Here is a 27,827-nt window from a genome sequence, read left to right on the forward strand (position 1 = left end):
AAGCCCGCGAAAATTAGTGGATAAAAAGCGGCGCTTCAGCTACTAATTTTACCTTTTACTCTGTACTGTAAAAGGTGCTTAAGGTCTGAAATTTCTTGCTGGTTGGACGTCTTCGGTGGATTGCTGGTTTCATTTGCTGCTGCCTGGAAGGATTGCTCTAGCCCTGCTGCTGCCTGGAAGGATTGCCCTAGTCCTGCTGCCTGCTGCTGCCTGGAAGGATTGCCCTAGCCCTGCTGCTGCTGCCTGGATTGGAAGGATTGTCCTAGCCCTGCTGCTGCTCCCTGGAAGGATTGCCCTAGCCCTGCTGCTTGCCTTGCTTGCTGAAGTCTTGCCCTGGAGAAGTGCTGTGGACTGGCCGACTGGGTGGTGTTGTGTTCCCCCCTGCCTGCTGCTTGCTGGCCCTTTAGCTGCCTGGCCCTGTTCTCTTCTGGCTGAGAGCTTGTTTAAGTAGCCCTGCTGCTGATTTTTCTGGAGGTAAGTGGAAGTTTTTTAATGGATGAATTCTTTGGAATTAAGGTAGATTTTCAAAGATTAGTGTGACAAGGGGAATGAAATATTGCCAGCACAGCTACTAGTGAATTTTTTAAATATTAAATTTATATTAATTCACTAGCTGTGCTGGCACTATCTCATTCACTGATGGTGACAAGATTGTGTAACTGTATCTAGATGTTCAACATGTGGTGATTATTAACTAGAACAGTTTCTAATCTGGTTTTGGACTTGGTTACAGTGAATATATTATGACTTCATGATTTGTATAAGATGCTTGGACTGTAGATCTGTCTTTTCTAGTCTGTCATCACCGTGATGTTTACCTTGACCTGTGTTTCTTCCTAGGGTGTCTGTCGTACAGTCTTCATATTATAGTGAGGCTTAAATGTAGCTTTTTGTCTAGTTTGTCATCACAACTGTTTACCTTTTATCTGTGTTTTCTAGGGTATACCGTCTATACCAAAGCTTAGTTCATTTGATGTTACAGTGAATATATGACTACATGATTGGTATAGGATGCTTGGACTGTAGAACTGTCTTTTCTAGTCTATCATCACCGTAATGTTTACCTTGACCTGTGTTTGAAGGGTGCTAGAGTAAAGGGGTGTGGCTATTAAAGGGAATGGGTGTGGCTTGATTGTGCATGGGGCGGGGCTTGTTTGTCAGGAAATGGCACAGTAGAAAGGTGGCAACCCTAACTTTATCTCTGGGATGCTGGCCTGTTGCAGCATGGTTGTCCTGTGGCTGAGAACTTCATTTCCCATCAGCCTCTTGGGCGACGTCACCCTCTAACCTTCCGCATCATCGTGTATCGCTCATCTCATTGGATGAGGTATCTTAGATGAGTTACAGCTCTTAAAAGGGCAATACCCTTCCAACAAGTTGCCAAATAAGGTTATCTATATGGTAAAGGGATCCCCCCTTTAAATAGCTGTCTACATGCAATTATAGGAAGCTGTTACTCCAAAATGCACTGTGTGTAAGGTCCAGTATGGAGTCAAAATGTGGTAAAAAGTAGATGAAGACATTCGTGGTGTGAAAGGAGTGATCTGCGTGTCAACAGGACATTTTTTGGGACCTTGCTTATGGTACTTTTAGTAGTAGGATGTCATGCTGTAGTTTATATAAAAAAAAAAAAAAGTTGCATTTTGATAGTTTTAACATCATAGGGGATTCAGGCTTTGCAGCCTTTAATGCTGAACGTTAAATGTGGCAAGGCAATGTTTTGGGCAGTTTTTTGATGTGATTACTAATCCCCTAGGTGACTAAAGTGATATTCAGGATGTCTTTGTGATGGGGGCTGTCTGAGGTGCTTTTTATGATGGATGTTTTCAGTATTTGCATTCTGCTTTATACAGCGCTCTTTAATTCCACTACCCTCTCTGTGGTAGTTAATTATAGTTCTAGTTAATATACTGGTTGGTATCTCAAGCATCCGAAATCTGGGGCTTGTAGGTTAACTATTAGATAATAGTATTTTCCATCTAGTATTGTACATTTTTTGATCTTATATTCCAGCAGTTATACTTCAACTAATTAATTATTTGGTAGACATTTGTTAAACATATATTGTGCAGAGGGTTATATAAATACTAATTGACAATTGTATTGTAAATGCTTAAACCTATGTCCAGGTGCTGTAAATTTGAAGGCGTCATAATTTTTCTTCTGACGAATATGCCGACAGCAACTTTTGGTGTAAATATTTAAACTGTAATCTGGTGTTTTTGTCAAACATGCTTTATCATATTGTTTCAGTTATACGGATACCGTATAGAAGATGAAGTTATTATTTTTATTATTATTATTATTATTATTATTATTATCATTTTCCACTGTTATTTTTTGAATGTTATTTCTGATAGATAGTGGATTCGTTTGAGTCACATTACAACTTCATTCATGCAGAACTGGGTTCTGGTGTCTAACCCTGTCTGGGAAGATTGGCGACCTGGATCCAAGAGTGTCTAGAGGGCTTATTGGGGGCCTATTTTTCTTATTGGGGTGGGGGTACGTCTTGACCTTACCTCTTGTAATATATTGTTTGTTATTCTCCCCAATAATCCCATCTCCTTCTGGGCCTAAGGAGGGAGGTTTAAGCTCAGTGGGTAGGCAGGAAGGTTTTGTATTATAGTGTTTATAGCCCGAATTCATTTACAAATATTCTTCAAGGTTCAGGGATACATATTAAGCTACAAGCCTTCAATCTCAATTCTTTACAGCATTAACTCACATTTCCTTCCCCGTTTACTAGTCAGTTGAATGGTAGTTATTGATTCATGGAATATTAAAGGACTACAACTGGTGAAAAAGAGGAAATTGTTTATGCACGTCCTATATAAAACAAAAGCAGATATCTTACTTGTCCAGGAGACACATTTACTCAGTCACCAGTGGGACCAAGAAAGAAGGCATCCATGGGTGAAAAGGATCATTCATTCTGGAAATAGCTCGAATAGCGCAGGTGTGGCTATAATAGTAAAGAAAAAGTTCCTGTTTGATATTATTAAGTGGGATTCGTATAAAGAGGGCAGATAGTGTCTTATTATTTTTAAGCTAGCTCAAATTGATAAACCCATCCTATTGCTGAATATTTATTCCCCATGCTACAACCAACAAAATTTTTATATGTATGTATATAATATTCTTTCGTCTTTCCCCAACCATCTATATATTATAGGTGGGGACTGGAATTCAGTACAAAACCCTCTTACTGATAGGTCGAACCCAAATACAAGATATAATAAATATGCAGTAACAGTATTAGCCGAACTGAAAGATGATTTCAAGTTATTTGATCCATTCTTATCCCATAAGAGTCCCTCTGATAAGGTAAATTATACTTTATTTTCCAATTGCCATAAGGGATGGTCTAGAATTGATTTCTTCCTTCTCTCATTAAACCTCGCTAGTTGTCAAATTGAATTACACACTGATAATAGAAGCCTTTCCGACCATTCCAAGCTATCTCTTTTCCTAGAATATAAGCAAGGGGGTAGCAATAAAAATAGACCACTGTGGTGGAAACTTAACCCCATGCTTCTTCAAAAGGAAGGGATCACTGAGATCATAGAGGACAACCTAGATCAGTTAATTCAATCAGCTAAGAGCCAAGAGGTACCTATTGACATACTATGGGCCTCCACGAAAACTGTGATTAGGGGTACTTTTATTAACAAAGCTTCATTCTTCAAGAAATTATACTGCAAAAGGGAAACTGACTTGATTAAAAAGATAGCGATATGGGAAAATAAATTAAAACGGAAGTATGATAGGGAAATAGAATCCCATGTAATTGGGTTGCAAAAAGAATATCTATCTCTGCAGGTGGATAACCTCTCATTTCATGAAGTTAAAATGTTGGCCAAGTACTCTGACTGGGCGCAATGTCCTTCTAGATTCCTTGCCAGACTAATAAACCAAAATAAGGCGTCACACTATATTTCTCAAGTATCGTATCAAGATAAGGATTATCATAAAATTCAGGATATTATAACAATTTTTCAAAAGATATACTCCGAATTATATAGCTCTCCTAATGACCCCTTAATATCGGCAGAGCTTGCTGATACTCTTAAAGAGTTGTCCTTTCCTAGATTAAATGAGGATCAATACCATATTTTGGACAGAAAGATCACTTCACAAGAAATCTTAGAAGTAATCAAGAATTTAAAACTAAATAAAGCTCCTGGTCCTGATGGGTTTACGGCAGAATTTTATAAGTCCTCTCCCCACAAGATGTCACAAGCGCTCTATTTGACCTATAACCAGATTCTTCAACATGGTATAAGAGACCCACATTTCAATGCTTCTAAAACCATACTTATTCCAAAAGGTAAAGCTGATTCTACCAAACCGGAGAACTATAGGCCCATCTCTGTTATTAATGTAGATTTAAAAATTTTAGCTCAAATATTTGCAAATAGACTCAAATTAGTAATACCCAACATAATTTCCAAAGAACAATTGGGTTTTATTGGAAATAGACAGACATCTGATCATACAGTAGCTCTAGAAGCTATGATAACTCTCTCCTCGCCTCTCTTTCGAATTACCCTTTATATACATTAGTGATAGACGCATCAAAAGCCTTTGATAGAATGAGTAAGAACTTCTTACTAACCATCCTACCCTTTTTTAATATACCTGCTTCATTTGTAAAACTTATTGAAACTATCTATTATAAAGCGTATACAATGCTTCAAATAAATAATTCTGTAACTGATAGAATTTTCATAGTTAATGGGACAAGACAGGGGTGCCCCCTCTCTCCTTTACTATTCAATCTGTATATAGAACCCCTATTTCTTCTTATTAAACAGAAAACCCATCACTCTATCCCCAGACATTTTAGAACTAATATTCCTTTTTCGGCATTTGCTGATGATCTAAATATCTACCTGTCTTTACTGAATTCGGACTTAAGAAAGATTATGGGTTCCATTAGTATCTTTTCTAAGTTTTCCAATTATAAAGTTAACAAAGTAAAATCCCAAATTTTTCCGGTAAATATTACTTCACCTTATCCTATTAGCTGTTCGGTTGAAGAGATACCTATTAAACAAAATCTTCATTATTTGGGGGTCTCTTTTTCAGTTGATCAAACCTTAGCTTACCAGGAAAACATTTCCCACTTGTGGACAGAGGTGCAAGGGGACCTGAAGAGATGGGCACAACTTAAGCTTCCTTTTCTGGGGAGGGCAACTATAATTAAGATGAACATTCTGCCCAGGTTTCTTTATATTTTTAAAGCCACTAACTCCATTATTCCGGTGAAATTCTTCAACAAAATGCATTCAACATTCTCGAAATTTGTTTGGTCACCTAAATCTGTGAGAATATCCTATTCTAAGTTAATATTTCCGAAGGACCTAGGAGGTATATATCTGCCTGACTTCAAATTATACTATGATATCATTCAGAGTAGTAGAATTCTGAATATAGCTAACTATAAAATTAATTCTGAAGTTTGGTCCCTGTCCTGGGTAGTTCTATATTTTAATTATGTCAGATCCCTTAAATTTAACCCATCGGCTCTTCCCTTCTTGAGTAAGGAGAATCTAGAAAGGCATAAAATCATTTGTGGTCTCAAATCTAATGTTATGACATTTCAAAGATTATTAACGTCCATGAAGCTTTTTCACGCTTTCTCCTCTCTCCAACCCCTACGTTTAAATCCGAATTTAACATTGAGTGGTAACATGTTAAATCTAGACAATTTTCCCCTTATTAAAGACAAATGTATTGCGGATTTTTTCATAATCAAACACCTGAAGTTCACTGAAATTAGACAATCCTTTAATTTAACTAACAAATATACATTAATATTCAGACAGATTTTAGATCTAATCAAGCCCTATATGGAACTTCCAGAGCTAAACAGGGAGGACATTGAGACATCCAAAAGTATCTTGAAACTATTTCTGCTTAAGAAGAAGATGATATCAAATGTTTACAAATTCTTGGTCTCGATCAGAACTAATAACTCATCGGTATTTTCCAAGTTCTGGGTAGATAAGGACCCGAGTATATCCGCTACAGTTATGCAAGAATCGTTTAAGTTAAGTTCTAAATATATCCCTTTCAAAAAATTGGCCTATATGCAACTTATGATTGTAAATAATGCATATTTAACCCCAGCAATTATTAATAAATTTCAACCTAACTCACCAGCCTCTTGCTCATTTTGTAAGAAACATGTAGCTGACATATACCATATCTTCTGGATTTGTAAATGTGTGTACAGACTGTGGTGCGCCCTAAGAGTGATCCTGGGAAAGATGGGTTACGAGAAATCAACACTTTCATGGCAGTATGCTCTACCACATATACCTCCAGCTGGTATTTCTAAGTCTCAACATAGGGTGTTGATTTCCATATTCATATTTATTAAATATTATATCTCTCTCCATTGGAAGAATCAAACAATAATGTCATGGGTAGGTTTAAAAGAATTCGTTTTTAGACATATAAAGGCTCAGAAATTCCTCTTTTATAAAGGGAATCGTAAGTACCATTCTGAAGACTTCTGGGATTCATTTTTTGCACATTTAGTAACCTGAAATGATATGTCGTAATCTTTTTATGTATCCTACATTCACTTTTAGATCATTGCATTTATAATAGTTGTTATATTTGGGCTATGAACAATTGTATATAATTGTTTTCTTTGTTAACTTGTGGTGTGTGAATTTTATGTTTTTGTTTGTTATGTGTGTTTTTGGAAAAGAATTATAATAAAAAGAATTAAAAAAAAAAAAAGAAACATCTGAAATCTTTGCCAATAGGAATGTGAAGATAAGCATCTTATAAGTCAAATGTTTCATGAAACTGAGTAAAAAGATGAGTTAATTTGGTTTGAAGGGATAACATTTTGAGCTTTCGGACCTTTACTAAGAGAAAGCACAGGGAACTGATGATTAGACATGCCTGGAGGGGTGGGCTTTAGTAAGTACTGGAGCTGTTTCCTTGTAGAATGTTTAGTGCTGGTAGCACTTTTGTGTACTACAATAATTGCTACAAGAAGTCTGGTAAAGTGCTAAACTAACAAGCTAGTAAAAGTGCAGCAGAGGAGAGAACTAGCAGATCTAAGGGAAAAATTGAAGAGAAGACTTTGGCACTGCTCAGAAGCTAAGAACCAAGCCAAGGAAGACAAAAAAAAACAGTGAATTCTGCTTTATGCTTTATTCCCACACCAATAGTTGTCAGTTAGCTTACAGTTAAGCACGTTCATCCATTAGGACATCATCAGAACTGAAAGCACAACCCAATCAACAGTTTAAATAACAATAAAATCAATCACATGATCAATTAATACTAATTGAATTAAAAAAAAAACTATATAAATAAGTGTTTTCTGTAATTTGCTTAATCTAGACTTGTTTTTTATAATTAGGTTGATTTTTTTTGTAATGATTCCAGCAAAGGTTTGTTATTGCATTTATTTGCATATTTGTGTCCTATTAGTATCCTGAACGCAGGAGTGAATAATATCACAGAACTCACTGTCAGTACCCCAAGCAGGATTATTTGTGTTATTGAGGGTGGTGCCAATGATTGTTTTCATAAGTGAATTGATTATTGTATCATAGTTTCATTGATCAAGTCTGGAAATTCTGGGAAATATTTATTTCTGACAGCACTTGATTTTACACTTAGGTTCAAGATAATTGAATCATGATGTTTATTAATTAGATTTATGCCATAATTAATACAGGCAAAAATTGATGGCTTATACTGAAGTCACAAATTACATCCAGTGCATTATTTTTTGAAGCAACTCTGTGTACTATTGCACTATGACAATCACAATATTTCTCATAATAGTAGTACGAGTGATAAGGGTTTTTTTTTTTTTTGCTTCGGAAGATGGTTTATCTGCAAATTCGTATTACCATATTGATATCAGTGGAGTCATAAGACTCTGAAAAGGGTCTTTGGACCAGTGTACCACCCCATGTAACAATAGTAAATAAATAAATAGATGGCAGACACAGGTAAACACGCTGATAAAGGCGAGTAGTGATTATGAATGTTGAAAAATATCTTAGTACGTGTTGTGCACATTTGAAAGATGCTTCAATTTATGAAGTTGCTGCTGGGGAAAGGAATGATATGATTGGTTAAGGAAAGGAGTGAGACTGAGATATTTGTTGATGCTGAAAATGATTGGTTAAGGAAAGGAGTCAGACTGAGATATTTTTTGATGCTGAGACTAAGAAGAGGCGGTAACTTTCTACTCTCAAAATTGTAATAATTTGTTTACCGAAGATGCATAAGAATGTATTTCTACCCCTTGACAGACCTATAGTCTGTGGTGCAGGTTCTTGAAGACTGTAGGCAAGTTAGTTAGTAAATTTCTAGAGAAAAACTTGGATTTGACTTGGCAAGATGGCATGTTCTGGTGCATGTTCAATGTGGAAAGCCTCTACAGCAGTACTGAGCACCATTTCAAGCAGGAAGCTTTAAGTAAGCTAATAGGTGATACTGTGGGTAGTCAACATACAATGGGGGCTGACAATTTTTTGTTTGGTAAATAACTTTTCTGTCTTTAATGACAGAATTAACAATCAGAAGAATAGCACTGCTATGGGTGCCCCACCTCCCACTCTGGACCATAATTTGACTATGGCCTTGCTTGAACAAAAGTATATTTATAAAATCTAGATTTTTGAGAAGCAGATTATATACTAATTTCACTTTTATTGTTTAGCTAGTACCCATTGGGTTTATAATTTTTTTGTAATCTATCTACAAGCAGGTTTGTTTTTTTCTTTCTCTGATTTTATGAATTCTAACCGCATTCATTTTTCAGGATGTCACTCTGTTAAGTATGTATAGTCATGCAGTTTAGAACAAAATTTACAGGAAACCCACTGTTTCTTTAGACTATATGCATGGGACTAGTAATTACGAAATCCACTTTCTGGCTTCTCTACCTTAGGGGAGATTTCAAAGGATAAGAAGGTTGAGCTCAAACAGAAAAGTTTTTTTTTTTTTTGGATGACACAGCTTTTTTAAGAGGGGTCTTGTCTCTGTATTCTGAGAAATGTCAAAACACAAGATACAGGAACAGCTCATAGGTAAACCAGGTAGGAAAAAGGAAATCCAAAACTGCAGCAAAATTCCAAGACCTGGAAACATATGGATAGCAGTAAAAACTTTATTCTAACAAAATGCAAAATCACAAAGCTTTTGGGATCAACCGTTCATCAGTGTGTCACACTGTTTGTAAAGTTTTTACTGTTATCCATAATTTTCCAGGTCTTGGAATTTTGTTGCAGTTCTGAGAAATGTCCCCATCAAATTATACAGCACCTTGTTAGGACACGTCCCTATATCGACACTTCTAATTGAAAACACTATGCAGGTGGGAGCTGTACTTGACAGTTTGAAGGAGTAATCTATGCCCTGAGATATGCAAGCAAGTTATTTTATGTAAGTGAAAAACAGATTGCTGAAATGTAGGACACAACAGCATATACGAGTTGTTAAAAACAAAAATCCAGCCAAATCCACTACCTGTTCATGTCACACACAAGCAGAAGAGTTGTAAAATAGTTGTTTTTGAACAAGTTTGTGTGAATGGCTTTGCTGGCAAAAGATTTGAAACAAATGATTGAAATATAAGCAAAATATTTTTGTATTGAAGGGATAGGTTGCACTGAGAGATAAGGCCCTAACTCAGCAAATGCCCAACCTATGCCATACTACTGCAGGTCAAATAAAATACTATTTTGTCTGCCTTTAAGACTACATTTGATGATGGGTAGACATCAGTTTATGCCATGGTTATTGCATACACCCTTGTTTGATTTGGAAGGTTGACACTACTAAATACTCATAAGGGGTGGCAAGGACTTTTAAGTGTCTCTGCTTATAGGTGTATATGGCTAGACCTCTTATGGTCCATGTGATTGCTTACCTAATATTATTCCAATGATCCTATGCTCTATTTAGGGCTTCATTTAAAATGTAATTGTGAAGTTTAGCTTGCTAACTGATAATGGCACAGTGGTACAGCAGTAGCATTGCTGCCTCACAGCAAGAGGTTCTCTGGTTAGATTCTCAGCTGGGGTGCCTTCTGTGCAGAGTCTGCATGTCCTCCCTGCATTCTTATGGGTTTCCTCTGAGTTCTCCAGTTTCCTCCCATGTTACAAAGACATGCATCTGGAGTGTTTCTCACTGGGCCTTCCCTGAAAATTGGCTTAATTCTAAGTTGGACTTTCCTGGTAAACAAATGTTAAATAAATTAAGTCTCAATTTCCTGAATTTATTGAGCAGTGTATGTCTGCACATTTTATTCTTTCTGGAAGGCAGCAGCCAAGGCAGCAGGGGAGTGATGTTTTAGTACTGGATGGTGTCAAGACTTTATTATTATTATTATTATTATTATTTGCATTTACTGTGAAAGCTCCCAAATCACCCAGTTTTTGTTGAGACTTCTGGCGTTTAGCAGTCACCTTCACCTCTGATATTTTAGTTTGCATATTTTAGTTGTCTTTATTTGGGATTTGAAGGGCACTGAAAAGACATGCAGATGAGAAGTTTTCGGTACGGTGCACACATACTTCCTGTGGAGTAGTAAATCCCATCAGGTGTAAAGTACTCTTATCAATTGCACATCTCACTCCAGGCAGACAGGAGCTAAATCCTCTATCTATCACACAATGTCCTTAGGCAGTGACCGAATGCCACTCTTTTGTCATGATATTCAGTTGCCATATGTTTGCAGGACTTTGCTAAGCAGATTTATTATCCCTGTGCTTGCTGAGATGTTTGATATTTCCAACAAATTCAGATGTATATCCAAAAGGAGGACTTCTTTTGTCTGTCCAGTCCATAGTCATAATGAGGGAAGAGTGAAGGGGTAAAGTGCCAAGGACAAGTCGTCAAAGAGTACAATCAGAAGGTGCTGATGGTATGGAAGTGCAATATTAGCATTGATTACGAGGATATATCAGTTTCATAAATGAATGCTGATACTGAAATTATGGCTTGGTTGCAAAGCTCATAGTAACTGCAACAAGTTGCTTGTTACAATTTTAGCAGTAGTTTGCTACAGTTGTAGGACTTGAGCTTTTTTCTAGAAAAGTTATATAAAAATTTAACTAGACTAATTGAACTTCAGATCTGAGCTTCCTTTTGGGACATTTCTTGCCGCATTAGAATTTCTTTTTCTCTCTCTCTCTACTCTGTGATGGGTTCTCACAGTGTCTGTTTTCTTGTGAGAGGACTGCAACATTTTTGGATACCCCTGTGAAAGAATATCTAGTAGTATTTTTATCAAAGTGCTGAATAGATGTACATGAAGTTCTACATTTGGATAGCTGACCTCAACTATAGCAGAAGAATAGAATGTTGAGATAGACACAGCAGTAGAAACCAATTAAAAATATTGCAGTCCTCATTTGTTGTGCTGGTGCTAAGACAGCCTCTGACTAGACCATGATTTATTAGTGCAGCTGAGGTCTTCATGATGATTTTTGCATCTCCAAACTCTAGAGCAAGTTGTTGTTGTTACCCCTAACATGCCCAGGGACCCTTGTGCTTATTTTGAACCTTTGAAGTTGTTGTCTCCTTCATAATTTGGTGTTTTGTTTTAATTGGAGGGCCTATCTGAAGGCCAAGCCATGTTTCAATAATCACAGTTAGATCAACCTGCTCAGCAAACAGAAAAGATTCCCAACTGCAGGATTTTATTATTTAAGTTTCAAACTTTGATTAAAAGAAATTTTATTCCACTGTAAACAACTTTTATCAACAAACAGATTTTATTCAGAAAGTTTTCTATTTTCTTCATAGTAGGCAATGAAAATACAATGACAGTCATGAAAAATGCATGAAAACATATAGCACAGTATTGCTATAGCAACTGATAGGCCGCACAATAACCTGACTTCAGTCCAGCTGATGAGGAAACAAATATCATATCCATCATTTCAACTTGGCTACATGGAAAAATATGGTCCAAAAAGACATATTAGGTAGGTTGTATCTAGAACTTTTTGAACACCATACTGTTAAGATCATTTCAGGATTAAATCTGTGTTAAGAAATGTAAATATCATTCAGCTGAGACCATTGATAATGAAATGTTTAGGTACATTAGTAGAACTGTAATTACAATTTCAATAATGCGTGATAAGACTGAAAAAGCACCATTGTTAAGTAGGATATTCTGTCTTTTTCTCCAATACTTGAGAATGCAAAATGCAACTCAAGCAATAACTATTGATATCAGGATAGTGTTCCATATGTTGAGATTTAGTATACCGTAAGGATTTCTAATCGGGTGTCCGAATGTAGAGATGAAAAGTCAACAAGTAAAGGACAGTAGTAGTGCTGACATTTTTAATTCATCCTCAGGTCTTGGTGTGTACCTTCACGAGGTGGACCCTGTTTTCACAAAATCTCACCAAGGTGACACTGATATATAGACTGTATTTATATAGCATATATCATGGACAGAAGTAGGTCAAAAACTAAAAAAGATAGCTGGGGGGACAAGACCCAGGATAACAAAAGTGCCCAATCCTGGTAGGCACACTGGTGCCCGGACTGGAAAAGATGACAGTGTAGAATCCTCAAAATACAGAAACATTACTACAATGAGGCCAGGCCAGGCCTAGGGGGAGGATGCCCCCCCTGTTGTAGAAGGAAGTAGCAGTCCACAAAAATCACAAAAACTAATAGGCCAAAGAAGAGCCATAAAGAAGATAAAGTGGACTATTGAGGATAAGAAATAAATTATGTATTGTTACTATTATGCAAAAAGCCCAGAATTTTCTGACACAAGATATACAAAACAATTAAGAGAGAAATTAGAGGAAAGAAAAATGCTTCAGCAAGAAAAACTGTCAAAAGCTTAAAATAAAATGTGTGGTCATTAATGCAACATATTTGTGAAAAACTGTATATAGACCAAGAAACTTTGATCTGTTTGGAAAAAGAAGCATTTGAGGAAGTGCAAAATATAAACAACAAAACATACATATTTTTGAAAAGTATAAAAAGAAATATGGACATGGGAAAGAAAGAGAGATTTGATATGGTGCATTATTTATGCAAAGGTGAAAGCCAAATTAATCAACAAAAAGAAGGCAGCCCCAAAGATATGTGAAGAGAAATACAGGCAAAGGATTCCAGACATGGGAAACTTTACAATAAAAAAATAAGAAGACAAAGAGAAAAAGTAGAAAAGGAGATTAATAATGGAGAAGTTAAAGAATTAGAAACTGAGGTTATGGAGTGCCTGTGAAGTGAAGGATTCAATGTAGAAAATCTAATTCAGAAAGCACCATAACAGGAGAGAGTAATGAACATCCAAATTAAGGGGAAACCAATGGAATGGGAAGCAATTGATCAGGTGCCATTATCACTTGAAGCTGGATGGCAAGAAAAGGAACAGGAATCTGTGGAAACTCTGACACAGTCACTGTTGAGGAGTGATAGGCCAGCGAGTTCCCATATGACAGAGCAATGGATGGCACAGGATGAAATTGAAGAGAATATGCCACAAGAAGATGCTATAGAACTTTCTATCTATAGAATGCCTGCAGAAAACGGTAAACAAAAAATGTGCCCTCAGTTTAGAAGAAAATGATCTAAGAGAAGTTTCTTGACTTAATACAGATAGATAGACATATTAAGATCAGTGAAAGAAATAGATGGCAGAAGGCCAATAAAACCCAAAAAGTCATAAGTTTGATAAAACAAATGAACACAGTAATTAGGACTGTTCATAGAAATTGATACAATATAATAAAAGCAAAAAGGATATATTACTGTGCAGCTAAATTAATAACTGATAAAGTTCTACCACAAGAACACAGGATAGTGAGGGAAAGGAGGGGGAGAAATCGAATATCATCATGGAAGCATTGACTAGAGAAAACTATAAAGCAACTAAGACAAGAAGTTCCACTGTTAGATGAGTATAGAAGGGGGAACAGATCAACAAAAATACTTAGAATGATAGACGTGATAAAGCAATGCACAGTATCAGAACAGATCAGGATCTATCACATACTATCGCTATTAAAAACTAAAAATCTCAGCACAGGTGGAAAAACGTAGAAGATATGCAGATAAATAAAAAGGAAAAGTAAAAAATAAGCAATTTATTGATGACCTAAAAAAGTTTTATAGAGAATTCGGAAAGAATGTAAAAGGAATTGAAAGACCACCAAAAAAGAAGAAATAGGTACATTTTGGAACAGTATCTATGAAGATCCTGTGGAACATAACAAAGATGCTAAATGGACAGAAGAAGTAAAAGAAAGAATAAGAAGTTTAAAGGTACAGGATATGAAATGGGATGAAGTAACAGCCAGAGAGATTGAAACAAAGTTAAGAAAAACCTCTCATTGGAAAACCCCAGGCCCAGATGCAGTAGCTAATTTCAGCTTAAACCTATTAACATCTTTGCACGAAGATTTAGCCATGAGTAAGAACTATTTATATGCGCACCCCGAACAGACACCATCCTGACTAACAACAGGAAAAACAATGCTCCTACTTGAGTGAACCTGAAAGCTACTCTCAAAATTATACACCAGTAACTTGCCTTCCGATGACGTATAAACTATACACTGGAATTGATGCCGACAGAGTTTATAGTCATTTAGAAGAAAACTCAATTATGGCAATAGAACAAAAGTCAATAAAAGAAAGACATGTGGAACAAAGGATCATTTGTTGTTAAATAAAATCATAGTGGAGAAGTGTAAAAGGGGAAGAATCTAAGTATGGCATGGATTGACTATAAAAAAGCATTTGATAGTATCCCACATTCATGGACAAAAAAGTGCTTAAAAATATATAAGATACACCCTACACTAATTGACTACATTACAGTGACCATGAAACAGTGGCAGACTACTTTGCAATTAAGCCATGATAAAGGACAAATTATTGTTCCAGGGATAAAAATTCCAAGGGGGATATTCCAGGCTGACCCTCTATCACTGCTGCTATTCCAACTTGCCCTTAACCCATTAAGCTGTCTACTTAACACCTTAGGCCATGGTTATAATTTGGCTCCTAGAAAACAACAAAGTGTAAAGATTTCTCATCTTTTCTTTGTTAATGATTTAATACTGTATAGCTCATCAGATGAGGAAATGAAAGGACAACTGCAAGTTGTCAAAACTTTTTTAGAGGATATAAGAATGTCATTTGGTCTTGATAAATGTGCAAAAGCAACCTTTAAAGCAGGGAAGCTGTAGCACCAAGAAAACATCAGTTTGGGACAAGAATGTGATATAAAAGAACTTGAGCAAGACGGAGTGTATAAATATTTGAAAAATGATGAAGGATCAACAAAACATGAACAAATGTGAATATGCGAATAAAACTTGGGAATACTTTAGGAGACTTAAACTAATCTTGAAAACAGTATTGACATTTAAGAAAAAAATCCAAGGTATAAACCAATTTGCTCTTCCTGCCCTAACTTACAGTTTTGGAGTGATTGACTGGCCCCAAAACATGTTGGATAGATTAGATAGGAAAACAAGAAGGATGCTTCATGTTCACCAAATGATTTCTAAAAATCAGTGCATACCAAGATTATATATTCCCCATTCTGAAGGAGGGTTGAGCCTCCTTGTAATTGATTACATGTATAGATCTGCAATTGTGTGACTGCACACATATCTGACAACCTTACAAGACCTAAATGTAGTGAAAGTTTTGAAACATGAGGAGAATACATCTAAGATGACTTCCTTGCTTAAACTAGCAGAAGCATATCGTCATCAAGCAGGGATGGAAATGAAACCACAAGGAGGTAAAAACCAGGCAGCAACTGAATGTGCCAAAAAACAAAAGTAAGAATATAAGGTGAAGGACCAGATGAGAAGGCAAGAAATGTGGGAAATGCATAAATATAGTTGCAAGTATAGAAAACTTCTGGAAGAACCTCATGTTGATCAGGAACGAATGCAGGAATGGTTACGGAGAGGTGAATTCAAACCAAGAGATGAAAGGTTAATATTGGCTGCACAAGATAGTGGGCTAAGTACACATTGGTTTACAAAGTCCATTGAACATGAGGTAGAAACAGACAAATGTAGGTTTTGTAAAACAGAATTGGAAACAGTTGCACACCTCGTTGCTGGTTGCGACATACTAATGGCAGAAGGACTATATACTGAAAGGCATAATAATGTGGCAAAACTGTTGCACTGGGATTGTGCAAACATTATGGTATTGAAGTGGCTGAAAAACACTGGAAACATGAACCACAAAGCATCATAGAAAATAATGGTTTATATCACATGGGATCATGCATTACCAACTGTTCAAAAGATAGATGCTAGAAAACCGGATAGAGTGGTCCATGAAAAGAAGACAAAAGTAGCATTGATCAGTGAAATCACAACACCCAGTGACTACAGTGTTTTGCATACAGAGAGACACAAAGTCATAAAATATTAGGAGATGCAGGCATAAATAAGAGCAGTGTGGAAGAAAGATACTCAGATAGTTCCAGTAGTAGTAGGAGCAAAGGGTCTTAAAAAAAGAATCTACAGTGATATTTAGATATGTTAGTGATACATGTAACTCCATACGAATTGCAGAAGGAGTCATTACTGGGCACATTGTGGGTGCTGCAAAAAGCACTTCTGACACATCAAATATTGAAATAATACTAATTTCATGAACTTTAATCATACTTTGACTTAGGAATGGAGTTCATTCCTGTCATGGTATTAGAAACCCAAAAGGGTAGGAGAAATTAAAAAAGGGAGCCTTCCCCTTTTTAGCCCTCCTCCTTTCACCCACAGTAATTAAATACATCACTAATTATATGCATCCCTCTTTCACTACCCCTTCTCACCTTACAGCTCATCTCTCCAACTACAAATCCTTTTTCTAACCATGCTTTCCTTACTGTTCCTAACACTCTGAACCCCCATCTCCCTCCTACTACTCCTAACAACTTTATACCATGCCAGCTCCTATTCCTCCAATCAGCTTCCACTCTCTACCCCTTACCATACTCCCACACAAAACCATCTCCTACCTCACACAAATAATCATTTTGTTCCATCTCCTCCTCTCTGTTTCAGCTCAACCCTCGGCACGTTTTTAATACTAAAATTATTTCCACTACTCTTAAAGACACTCTAAAAAACTAGACCAGGTAGAATATACCCTAAATACAAACCAAAACACACTAAAATAACTTCCTTCAGTAACCTTGTCTTAGCTGGAGACATTCATCCCAACCCTGGACCTAACCCACCCACAAATAACAATTACCCTCCCTTTCCTCTAACCTTTCATCCCCCTACAGTACTCTTAAAATTTTCATTCTCAATGCCCAGAGTCTCAACAACAAAGCACGTCAGCTTCAAGCATGGCTAAGTCATAACCAACCTGACATTGTAGCCATCTCTGAAACTTGGCTCAAACCCCACATCTCTGACACTGAAATCCTACCGTCTGGATTTCACACTCTTAGATGTAATGACCCAAAGCAAAAAAGGCGGAGGCATTACATTAATCTATTCCAATCTACTTATGTTAATTCCCCTACTAAACCCCATTCCTACATTCACCAATGCAGAACTAACAGTCGGTCTATTAAAAATGAATAATCACAAAAGCCTCTGTATCATCGCCCTTTATATCCCACCCAGAAATAACATCTCAACCCTTGAATACATACTCCAATGGGCCTCAGCTGAAATTAACCTTAAAACTTACATACTAGGTGATGTAAACATCGACTGGAATAAAATCAACAGTCCCATACCCTCCCTGTCCATTAACCTCTTTAACTTTACTCAAGTAACCCACTCCATCACCAGACCCAATAAAACAAATCCCTCAGTATCCACTCTTGACTGGATCTTAGTCATCCATCCAAATAAAATTACCAACTCTGGCACCATCCCTGACTCTATTAGTGACCACCTCCCAGCTTTCATTTACTGTGCAACCACCTCTCATCCCCTCCAACATCAATATATTCAGACCCACAACCTTAGTAAATTTGACCCCAAAACATTCCCTATCTCAAACAAATGAATTGGAACATTCTAAAAACCCTTCCACTCAATAAAGCCATAGACCACTTTAATTCTGCTTTCCTAGATGCTCTAAATTACCTAGCTCCACCAAGGGAAAAAAGAATAAAAACTATAAGTGCCCCATGGCTCCCTAGCTCCACCAAGGAAAAAAAGAATAAAAACTTTAACTGCCCCATGGCTCCCTAGCTCCACCAAGGGAAAAAAGAATAAAAACTATAACTGCCCCATGGCTCCCTAGCTCCACCAAGGAAAAAAAGAATAAAAACTATAACTGCCCCTTGGCTCCCTAGCTCCACCAAGAAAAAAAAAAGAATAAAAACTATAACTGCCCCTTGGCTAACAAATCCTGGAACCTTTACCAAAAGAATAAACTTCCCAAACCCCTTCTCCAATATACACAGCTCTGTAACTTTGCAAAAAAAAAAAAAAATCTTCAAAGGCAAAAAATCCTACTACACTAAGCTCCAGTCCAACCATCCCCAAAACCCTAGGCTTTTTTGGAACTCTATAAACTCATCCTCAACCCAGGCTCCAAAAATAATCCCTGTCCAGATCCAAGTAAATCTGACCTCAAATTAGCCTCACTATTCAACTGTTTCTTTATAGAGTCAATATCCGACCTAACGAAAATTTTCCCAACGACGACTCATCTCTCCTACATTCCACCTCATCTAATTCCCCAAATAATTTCCACCTATGTTTGAGCTTAAACCTGTCTCTACTAACTACATAAAAAGACATCTATCCAAACTTAAACCCTGCTCCAATGCACCTAACAACATCCCCTCTTCCTTTCTCAAGTCTGCTGTTGATGATATAGCTCTCCCAATTAGTATCCTAATTAATAGATCCATAAAGGAATCCTATGTCCCTAAACTCTGGCATTCTGCCTTTATTCTTCCTCTCCACAAGGGAGGCAAAAACACCAACATTTCAAACTTCTGCCCTATAGCTCTTCTCTCTCCAATCTCCAAAATCCTAGAAAAATGCATCCACCTCCAACTTATGCCTTTTCTGACTAAAAACCAACTTCTTACCCCTACCAATATGGCTTCTGACCAGAACATAGCACCATAACAGCTCTACTCTCATTCTTAGAAACTGTCAATCAAGCCTGATATTCTGGGAACTTGGTATCCACAGTTCTCCTAGATATCGCTAAAGCATTCAATACTGTTTCCCATAAACACCTTCTAAGTCATCTATCAAATCTAAATCTAAATCTATCCCAAAACACTCTTTCCTGGTTCTCAAGCTATCTGTCAGATAGATCTCAGGCTGTGAAATGGAAAAAAGGCACCTCACCTGTCTTACCCACCCCTACCAGCATACCACAGGGGTCCATCCTCGGACCAATGTTGTTTAATATCTTTATCAATAACTTTCACAGGTTCATAGGTTCATAGTTAGGTAGTAGGCTATTGGCCCTAGGGCCTATATAAGCCTAGCCAAAAAGCTAACCTGGCTTTCGCCACCCAAGAAAATTATTTTACTGTGCCCCTGTCGAGCAGAGCCACAGAAGTGATCCCCGGGATGAATTTCCTATTTCCCATCCAATCATCAAGATTTTTCTTGAAGAGTGCTAATGAGGAGCTCTGTTTGACACAGATAGGTAGTCTGTTCTAGAGTATGGCAAGTCTCTGGGACAGGAATCTATCTCTCCAGCATGTTCTGTTTATTGAGGTGACAAGGTTTAGGTCCCTACAGCATGTAGCTCAAAGGAATTGGGATTTCTTTAAGTGGAGCATGTCCAACAGCTCTGGGTTTGACATAGCTTTGTATGCTAGGCAGAGATCGCCTCTGAGTAGGCAATATGCGGCAGAGTAAAGCTGGAGTTTATTGAGACGGTCTGCATAGGGCATCTGTTTGAGGCCAGTAACCCTCTTTGTGAGGTATTTCTGTGGCCTTTCCAGTCCTCCAGTTGCTGTAGATGCTTGTGAGATACATACCAAAAGGAGTGTTGTACTCTATAATGGGTCTAATGAGTGATGAGTAGAGAGGAACAATTACCTCTTTTTTTCTGGATGAGAAACCTTTTGTGATGAGGTGTGCCACGTAGAAGGATTTCTTGACCACTGTGGCAATGTGATTATCAAAGGAGAGACTACTGTCCACCTGTGTCCCAAGGTCTCTTATCACACTTTCGGTGTGTAGACTACCACCTATGTGGTAGTTCATGGGTACAGAGCTTTTACTAAAGGAGATGACAATGCACTTTTTGGCATTGAGCTTCAGGCCATGGCTTTGACACCAGGCATCTGTCTCAGTGAGGCCCTTTTGTAGGATGTCCATATCGTTAGGAGTTTCAATTATGGCTCCTAGTTTGCAGTCATCTGCAAACATCATTAACCAAAGACCTTCTGTGTTAGCCTGTACTTCAGAGAAGTAGATACCAAACAGGAGAGGACCCAGGACTGAACCCTGTAGTACTTCACTTGTCACTGGTCTGAAGTTGGATTTGGAGTCTGCTACTTTAACAGTGTGGGTTCTGTCCATGAGCCAGTTGGCAACCCATCTTGTGACTTAAGGATTTATACCTAGTTTAGTGAGTTTATCTATAATTCCAGAGTGGGGTATGGTGTCAAAAGCCTTGGCGAGCTCTAGATAGGCTGTGTGAACCACCTTACCCTCATCTATGGCTTTGGTGACTGCTTCAAAGAAGTCTATCAGGTTTAGGAGACATGATCTGCCTTTTACAAACCTGAACTGGGTGAGGTCCAGAGATTGGAGATTACCAGTGTCTTTGTTTATAAGTTCCATGATGATACGTTCCATGGCCTTACAGACCAGGCTTGTCATCCTAATGGAGCAGTAGTTCCCAGCATCCATCATGGCTCCCCCCTTGTGGAGTGGGATAACCATCATGGTGCACCATTCAATGGGCACAAAGCCTGAGGTGAGGCTATGATTGAACATGGTACTTAGGTGGGGCACCAGTTCATTCTGTAGTTCATGTAGAACACAGCCTGGGATATTGTCAGGTCCCATGGATGCTGTGTTCTTGGCTTTGGAGAGTGTGTTTTTTACCTGTGCAGACGTGATTACAGGAACTTTGCATTCTTCCGGTATAGAGATGGGCCCTCTAGGGGGTGAGAGGGGGGTAAAGTTAGCACTGAACCTATCTTCCAGGATGTTGGCAATATCAGTTGGTTCTGTATATTTAGTGCCATTGTGCTGTAACTCAGAGCAGATCTGAGTGTTGCCATTGAGATTCTTGACATAGCTATAAAATGCTTTGTGGTTGTCTTTAAAGTCAGTGGCAATTTTGTTTTCGTAACTAGCTTTGGAGGATTTTATGAGGGATCTCAGCTTCTTACTGAGGCTGACCAGGGAGTTCCTCCAATCATGGGATTTTACTCTTTTTTGTAACAGTTTCTTTCTTCTGTTGTAGAGTTTGTTTATGGCAGCGGACCACCAGATTGGCTTCCTTTTTTGGGGCGATAGCTTCTTGGTTCTGTTAGGGATAGCACAATCCATGCACTTGTGTAAGTGCTTATAAAGTGCATCTGTGTAGGATTCAGCAGTCGTACATCTATTGTCCGTCTGCATGGGTGTTATGAAGTTTGTCACTTCTGTCTTAAGAAGTGTAAAGTTGGCTTTGGAGAAGTTTTTTTACGGTGGTTTCCCTAATGGGGGGTGGGGGCAGGATGTGGATGTCTAGGGTGATTAGCTTGTGGTCAGATCTGACCAATGAGGAATTGACCTCTGGTGTGGAACACCAGTCACCCATGTTGGTAACGACCAGGTCTAGGATATTGCTGCCCCTGGTGGGGGTGTGAATAAGTTGATCCAAGGCATTAGAATTTATGCACTCCAGAAAATGTTGAGCAAAAGAGTTGGTACATGAGTAGTTTTCCCAGTTAATGGTGGGGTAGATGAAATCACCCATTATTAGGGTGTTGGGTTGTACCTTAATATTTTCCAGTGTATCAAGAAATGAGGAGTCGGAATCCTGGGGCAATGGTGGGGGGTCTGTAGCAAGCTACAATTTGGATTGCGGTCTTGCCCAGAGTTAGTTGCACTTGGATAATCTTGGATGCATTATGCTGTGTAACTAGCCTGGAAGTGTGGATATCCTTAATGAATATGGACACGCCTTTGCCTTTAGTGCTTTGGTCCGGGTTAGGTGGCTGAAAGGTGTGGTATAAATTATAGCCTGGTAATGCAGGGGTGCTCTCTGGAGCTTTGAACCAGGTCTCTGTCACTGCTCAGATGTCGATGTTCTCCATTTTAAGGAGTGCCTTGAGTGAGTGCATTTTGAGGTTTAGACTTCTAGCATTGAGTAGCATTACCCTCAGATTTTGCTTGCTTGTACCTGTTACGGGGGTGAATTTGTCATTTGAACCTTGCCTAAAAAAGGCACTATAGGTGTGGCAAGAGCCTTAGCCAGTATCCGGAATCCCAAGGGCGACAGGTGCAGGCCATCTCTGGCAAAGCATCATGGTCTGTTGATCATGTCATCCCAGGCAGACAAATACTGGATCCCATTAGAATGACACCAGAAACTTAGCCAATTGTTGAAGTCAATCATTTTGTCCTTGTACTGTGGTATCATTCTGGATGATGGCAGGATGCTACTCAGGGCTAGGGTCATACCTGCCTGGGCTACAAGATCAGAGAGCTCTTCCATTTCTCTTTTCATGTAGTCCAGGGAGGTACGTCTCAGGTCATTCACATCAACATGGACAATGACAGAGTCATATTTGTACTTGTGGAGTGACCTGAGTGCGTACATTATGTGGTAGATCCTGGCACCTGACAGGCAGCTGACAGTAACTTTCTACTTGTTTAGCCTGGTGAGTGGAACATCAGTGTGCCTGACTATAGAGTCACCTATGACTAGAGTGTTGGGTATGTTGTTATGCCTTATGGGCTGTGGTTGAGTGGCACACTGAGTTTGTGGGCTATGTGTCATTTGGGTTGTGTTGGGGGGTGGAATTTGCTTGCATTTCTGCTTTGGAGGTCCCTGTTGCTTGGGCAGGTTTTTATTGAGAGCCTCCATGAATGTAGGTGTGTGTTTTGTGTTTCTATGTGTGTATTTTGGTGATGTAGGTTTTGAGGGACTATATGATGAGTGTGGTGTGGTGCAAGTGTTTACCTTCTCCTCTTGACTGTCTAATCCAGTCTTGGGTGAAGAGAGCTTTGCTTCCAGTGTGGCTATATAAGTGCATCTCTCACAGGTTGTAGTGTTGGGTGGTAGGAAGGGAGGGTTGTCTGTGTACATGAGGCAATTGCTGCATTTCCCCAAAATGCCCAGATTCATCAGGTAGACAGGAGAAAACACCGGGAGCTGACCCTTAGACATGCCTGGATAGGTGCTTATTTATTAAGTACTAAAAACTGCTTTCCTTTAGACAGGTGAGGAAAGTTGAGTGCTGTAGTAATTTGTAGTGTATTTAGTACTTACAATGAGTTCTGAACAAGTGCTGAGCTCAAAGAAACAGATCTGAGTGCTGAAACTAAAAAACTGGCTAGTTCTAAGAAACAAAATTAAGCTAGAAGGCTTCCCTCCAACAGAGAAGGGCTTGGGGGCTCAGAAGCCTTCAAACAGTCCTGGATACAGAAAATCGGTATGTGGACTAGACTACTTACAGGAAAGGCAGGAAACAAACTTAGAAACTTTTTTTTTCTTTCCCAGATGCTCTCTTTGTACACAGTAGGAGTGTCTGAAATCAGAATATGATTTTACTGCATTCAGTTGAGTGAGCAAATGACATGGGCCCTGAAGGAGTATCCAAATACAAATTTACTAGAGGGGCGTGCAATTTCAAAGCCACCAAGATTTCACTCTGCTATTCCTAATGCCAAAGTCATCCAATATGTCTGGTCTGCTTCTAACCTCCCTGAGCTCCTATCTAAAACTCAGACTGCCATCTCAACTACTGAGATCTGGATGCACCAAAATCACCTTTCTCTGAATGCTAACAAATCTAAAATACTACTATTCACACCCTCAAAATCTTTCTCTTTTGATAAAAATTCCTTCCAAGTCCTTAGCCAAAGCAACTCTCCAATCAAAGTTGTTCCCTTTGCCAAACTACTCGGTTTAACTATAGACAAACATCTCAAGTTTGACATCTATATTCAGCAAAATATATAGAAAACCCACCAAAAACTAGGTATGCTATACAGGAACAATCACTTCATCTCTACTTCTACCAGACATACTCTGGCCTCCTCTTACCTCCTTCCCTCCCTTCTGTATGGGGCCTCACTACTAACTAACCTATCCTCTTCCATCACTTCCAAACTTGAAAGCTGTTATAACAAAATTTCTAAATTTGCCACCAAAGCCAAACATTCCACTCGTCACTGTGTTACCCTCCAATCCCTCAACTGGTTAGTATTCATAAATTAGCTGGATTTCCTCCAGCTCACTACAGCACATAGACTAATATTTAATCCAACCAAATGCCCCGCTCTAACTAACATCCTTCCCCCATACACCCCAAATAGAACTCTCAGATCTGAACACCAAAACTTACTGTCCACAAACCTAAACGTCCTGCTGGACAACTTCTCCTCTCCTTCTCCTTAGGTAAGAAATGGAACTCTCTCCCTTCCACAATAAGGACAATGTCAAACACAAACAACTTCAAAACTCAGCTTTATACCTGCCTCTCCTCCAAATGGAAATGTAACTGCATTCTCCCTACCTAGAACTCTTTAACAAAAGCTCCTGGGAGGGTATCCTCCTGAGTTCTTAAGCACCTTATAGCTGGCTATAACCTAGAGCTAATTCCCCTACGATCCCTCACACTCTGTAAATATTGTAAATAGCTTTTGACTTTGACTGTGTGAATTTGTTAAAATGTATCTGCACGATATTTTTCCACTATGGGCAATATTGCTCACGCTTTGTATTATTTGATATGTATTTGTACTTGTACTTTTAGTTTTATTGGACTACTATCTTTACTGTAATCTGTTTCATGGAGCTTTTCATCCCGGGCCTCCACTGAAAACAGGCTCTCTGGGCCCAGTGGACTTCCCCGGTAATCAAACTGGAGATAAATAAGAAATAAATAAGGGATGCCAATAAGGCAATTCTAAGACTCTCATTTATAATTTATTACTTCAGTCTTTTAAGATCTGCAAACAAATGCAGTGATGTAGGTTGGATGGCCTGTACAACATGGAGATATACAAAGTGTCTGTAATTGTGTTATCCTCACAGAACATTCTGGTGAATCAATTTTACGTATAGCAGCTACTCTGTGGATACTCAGGTAAGCATTTTGCAACAGCATAAATTATTAGTGTGTAAACTTAATAAGAGGCAAACAGTTGTATATTTAAGCCATAACACCCAGTTAAATCCAGTGGTAATTCCTTTAAGTAATGATGACCATTTTTATAAAAATATATGAAGAACTTAAGTGAATTTAAAACTAACATAAAAACAAGAGATTGTTTCTTTAGGATATGCACTCATGGTTTTTTACTTACAAGGCAACTGATCTGTGGGTGGCAGTGTTATGCATTCCCAATGAGTTTTCAACCTTAGTTTAGTACCAAGGCCCCTGTATTTTGCATTTTTCCTGGGTGAGATGCTCCTTTAGTACTGTGTGAGAACCCTTTGTATAGTAAGTATGAATAACCATAACCCTTGAGCAGGTATTTACATGTTCCCCCTTTCCATAAAGGACAAGAGTGGCAAATATGGGTGAACCTACAGTTTCCCATCCTTGCATCCAGGTTGTACTTGAATAAAGTAAGAGAAGCATTTAACCTTACAAGACTTTAATTTTAATTTATCATTCACCTCAAAAAGTCTGGCAACTGCACTTCTAATAAGATTCAATTGTGGGGGGCACTGCTTCTGTTGCCCAAAGACAAGCAAGCCCAGGTGAGGAAGTTGCCCTTTGTCAACTGACAAACTAATAAGAAGCTTCTCTGGGATTCAGAAGCATGCTCACCATGAGTGCCGTGAGATGCCCGATGTTTATCATGTGGAAGCGATGTGACTCAGATCTCTTTATCAGTTGACATTGTGAAAACTCAAGAGCACAAATAGCAGATAATTAGTAATTCCAGCTGCAGCCAGAACAGGACCCGCAGAGAGGTAGATAAAGGCACTATAGTGGCTCTATAATGTACCAAACACATGCCAAATATAGCGGGTGTATGTGCCTCAGCTTGTTCATAGTCACACAGAAGAGATAATATGAGAAAAGCAGCCAGCACCCTTAAAGTGCACACTATACACTTTGTCTATTTTTTAATCAGATGAAGGGGAGGAAGTAGGATTATGGAACACCAGGAAAAAAAAGGAGGAAGCAAGCAGTGGGAAGCTCCCAGGGGAAACAGGCAAGGAATAAATATGAGGTGAAGGAAATGGTAATTTTTTGTGGGACAGGTGCTAGCTTTGTCTTTTCAAAGAAGGAAAATTGGGCAGGAATATAAGGGAGAATGAAGGTATGGTAAGAGGTTGAGGGTAGTAGCAAGGACAAGGGCACATACACATAACATAGACAAGACTGACTGGAGGTGCTGACACACAGAGGGAGGGGGAGGACTGTGGAATTAGAAACGTCAGTTAAAGGGAAGACAATGGTAATGTGGAGAACTGGACAACAAGCAGGGAGGGCAAGTACACAGAATGGGGGAGAAACACCAAGATTGGGGACAGAGAGGGTATATCTCCCAAACTGCCCTACCAGTGTAGGGCAGTTTGGGAGATATAACCTCTCTATCCCCAATCTCCCAAACTGCCCTACCAGTGTACTCCTCAATGGGAGGTCGACACCAATCTGTGTTCCTCCACTGGGTCCTAGCTGTGATGGTGTTGCCAGTGCCAGGCAGGGTTGTGACTCTACCAGCCACAAGAGGAATCTTTCCATGTGGCTAATATGGGCATACATATGCAGGTCCACTGGCTCCCCAACCACATAGGCCTGTGGCTAACAAAAGAATTACCTCTTGCAGACCCACTGGAAGGAACTTCAGCACTCCCAGCTGGGGATGCATTGCCAAGGGCAGAGGCAGATTTCATCTCAGCTTCCCCCTTCAGGCACCAGGGAGCCCTGACCTAGCTGACACTGAAACAAATGTTCTGGCCGTTGGATCTCAGTGTGGGGGGGTAGTCACTGACACTGCCATAGCAGCTGCTGCACAGAAACGTAAAATGAAAGGAGAGAAATAACATATCAAACAGAGCAAAAGAAATTAAAAATAAAGGAGAGTGACAATAAAAGAGGAGAGAACCAGGAAGAAATTGCATAAAATACGGTATGAATTACACCTACATTTCACTGATATGAAGTTTAAATACAGCAGCAACATATAAGCAAAACCTAAGTGAACAGTACAGCTGCCTAACATGTACCAAGTGAGATGCTGCTATGTGCTAAGTAGTGCTGGCAATAAAAACATTAGAGGGTGCACTGCCTATACTGTGTACGACTGTCAGGTGTATTCCAGCTAGTATAGCTATAAAGTGCTGCAATGTATCAGTTTGTCAGTATATGTTCCACTGACCTTATGGATCTATCCATTAAAATGCACCTAGCATATGTGCAAAGGCATAAACTGACCTGGTGACATCACAGTTTACTCAACTACATAATGTGTCATGCTCTCTAAATGGTTTACCTTCAAAATGTTGACGGTCAGAACATCGAAACCACTTCTGTGAACTCCAAACTGCATCTTCTCAAAACCTTGAATGCTGATGTTCCAAACTTCAAAATCTTGCCCCCTTTTGACCCATGTTAGCACTTGTTTGTAGGTGTGGCATGGTCGGAAATGTCGACCGATGCTTTTTCAACTTTCAGAAGATTCGGCGGT

The 27,827-nt window shown here is 38.7% G+C and overlaps 1 long non-coding RNA gene across 2 annotated transcripts in view; it reads left to right on the top strand.

The window, feature by feature from the left end:
- Nucleotides 1–27,827, top strand: part of LOC122790286 — a 165,638-nt gene that overhangs the window by 71,598 nt on the left and 66,213 nt on the right. Inside the window, exons 1-2 of one of the 2 annotated variants that reach the window (XR_006362978.1) lie at nucleotides 1,498–1,583; nucleotides 11,803–11,981. This is a non-coding gene — a long non-coding RNA (uncharacterized LOC122790286). Of the gene's footprint in view, nucleotides 1–1,497; nucleotides 1,584–11,802; nucleotides 11,982–27,827 lie in introns of those variants that run through there. The other variant, XR_006362979.1, reaches the window with a different exon arrangement.

Source organism: Protopterus annectens, chromosome 16.part0 (assembly GCF_019279795.1).
Source record: "Protopterus annectens isolate FY-2018-M chromosome 16.part0, PAN1.0, whole genome shotgun sequence".
NCBI classification, from domain to species: Eukaryota; Metazoa; Chordata; order Ceratodontiformes; family Protopteridae; genus Protopterus; species Protopterus annectens.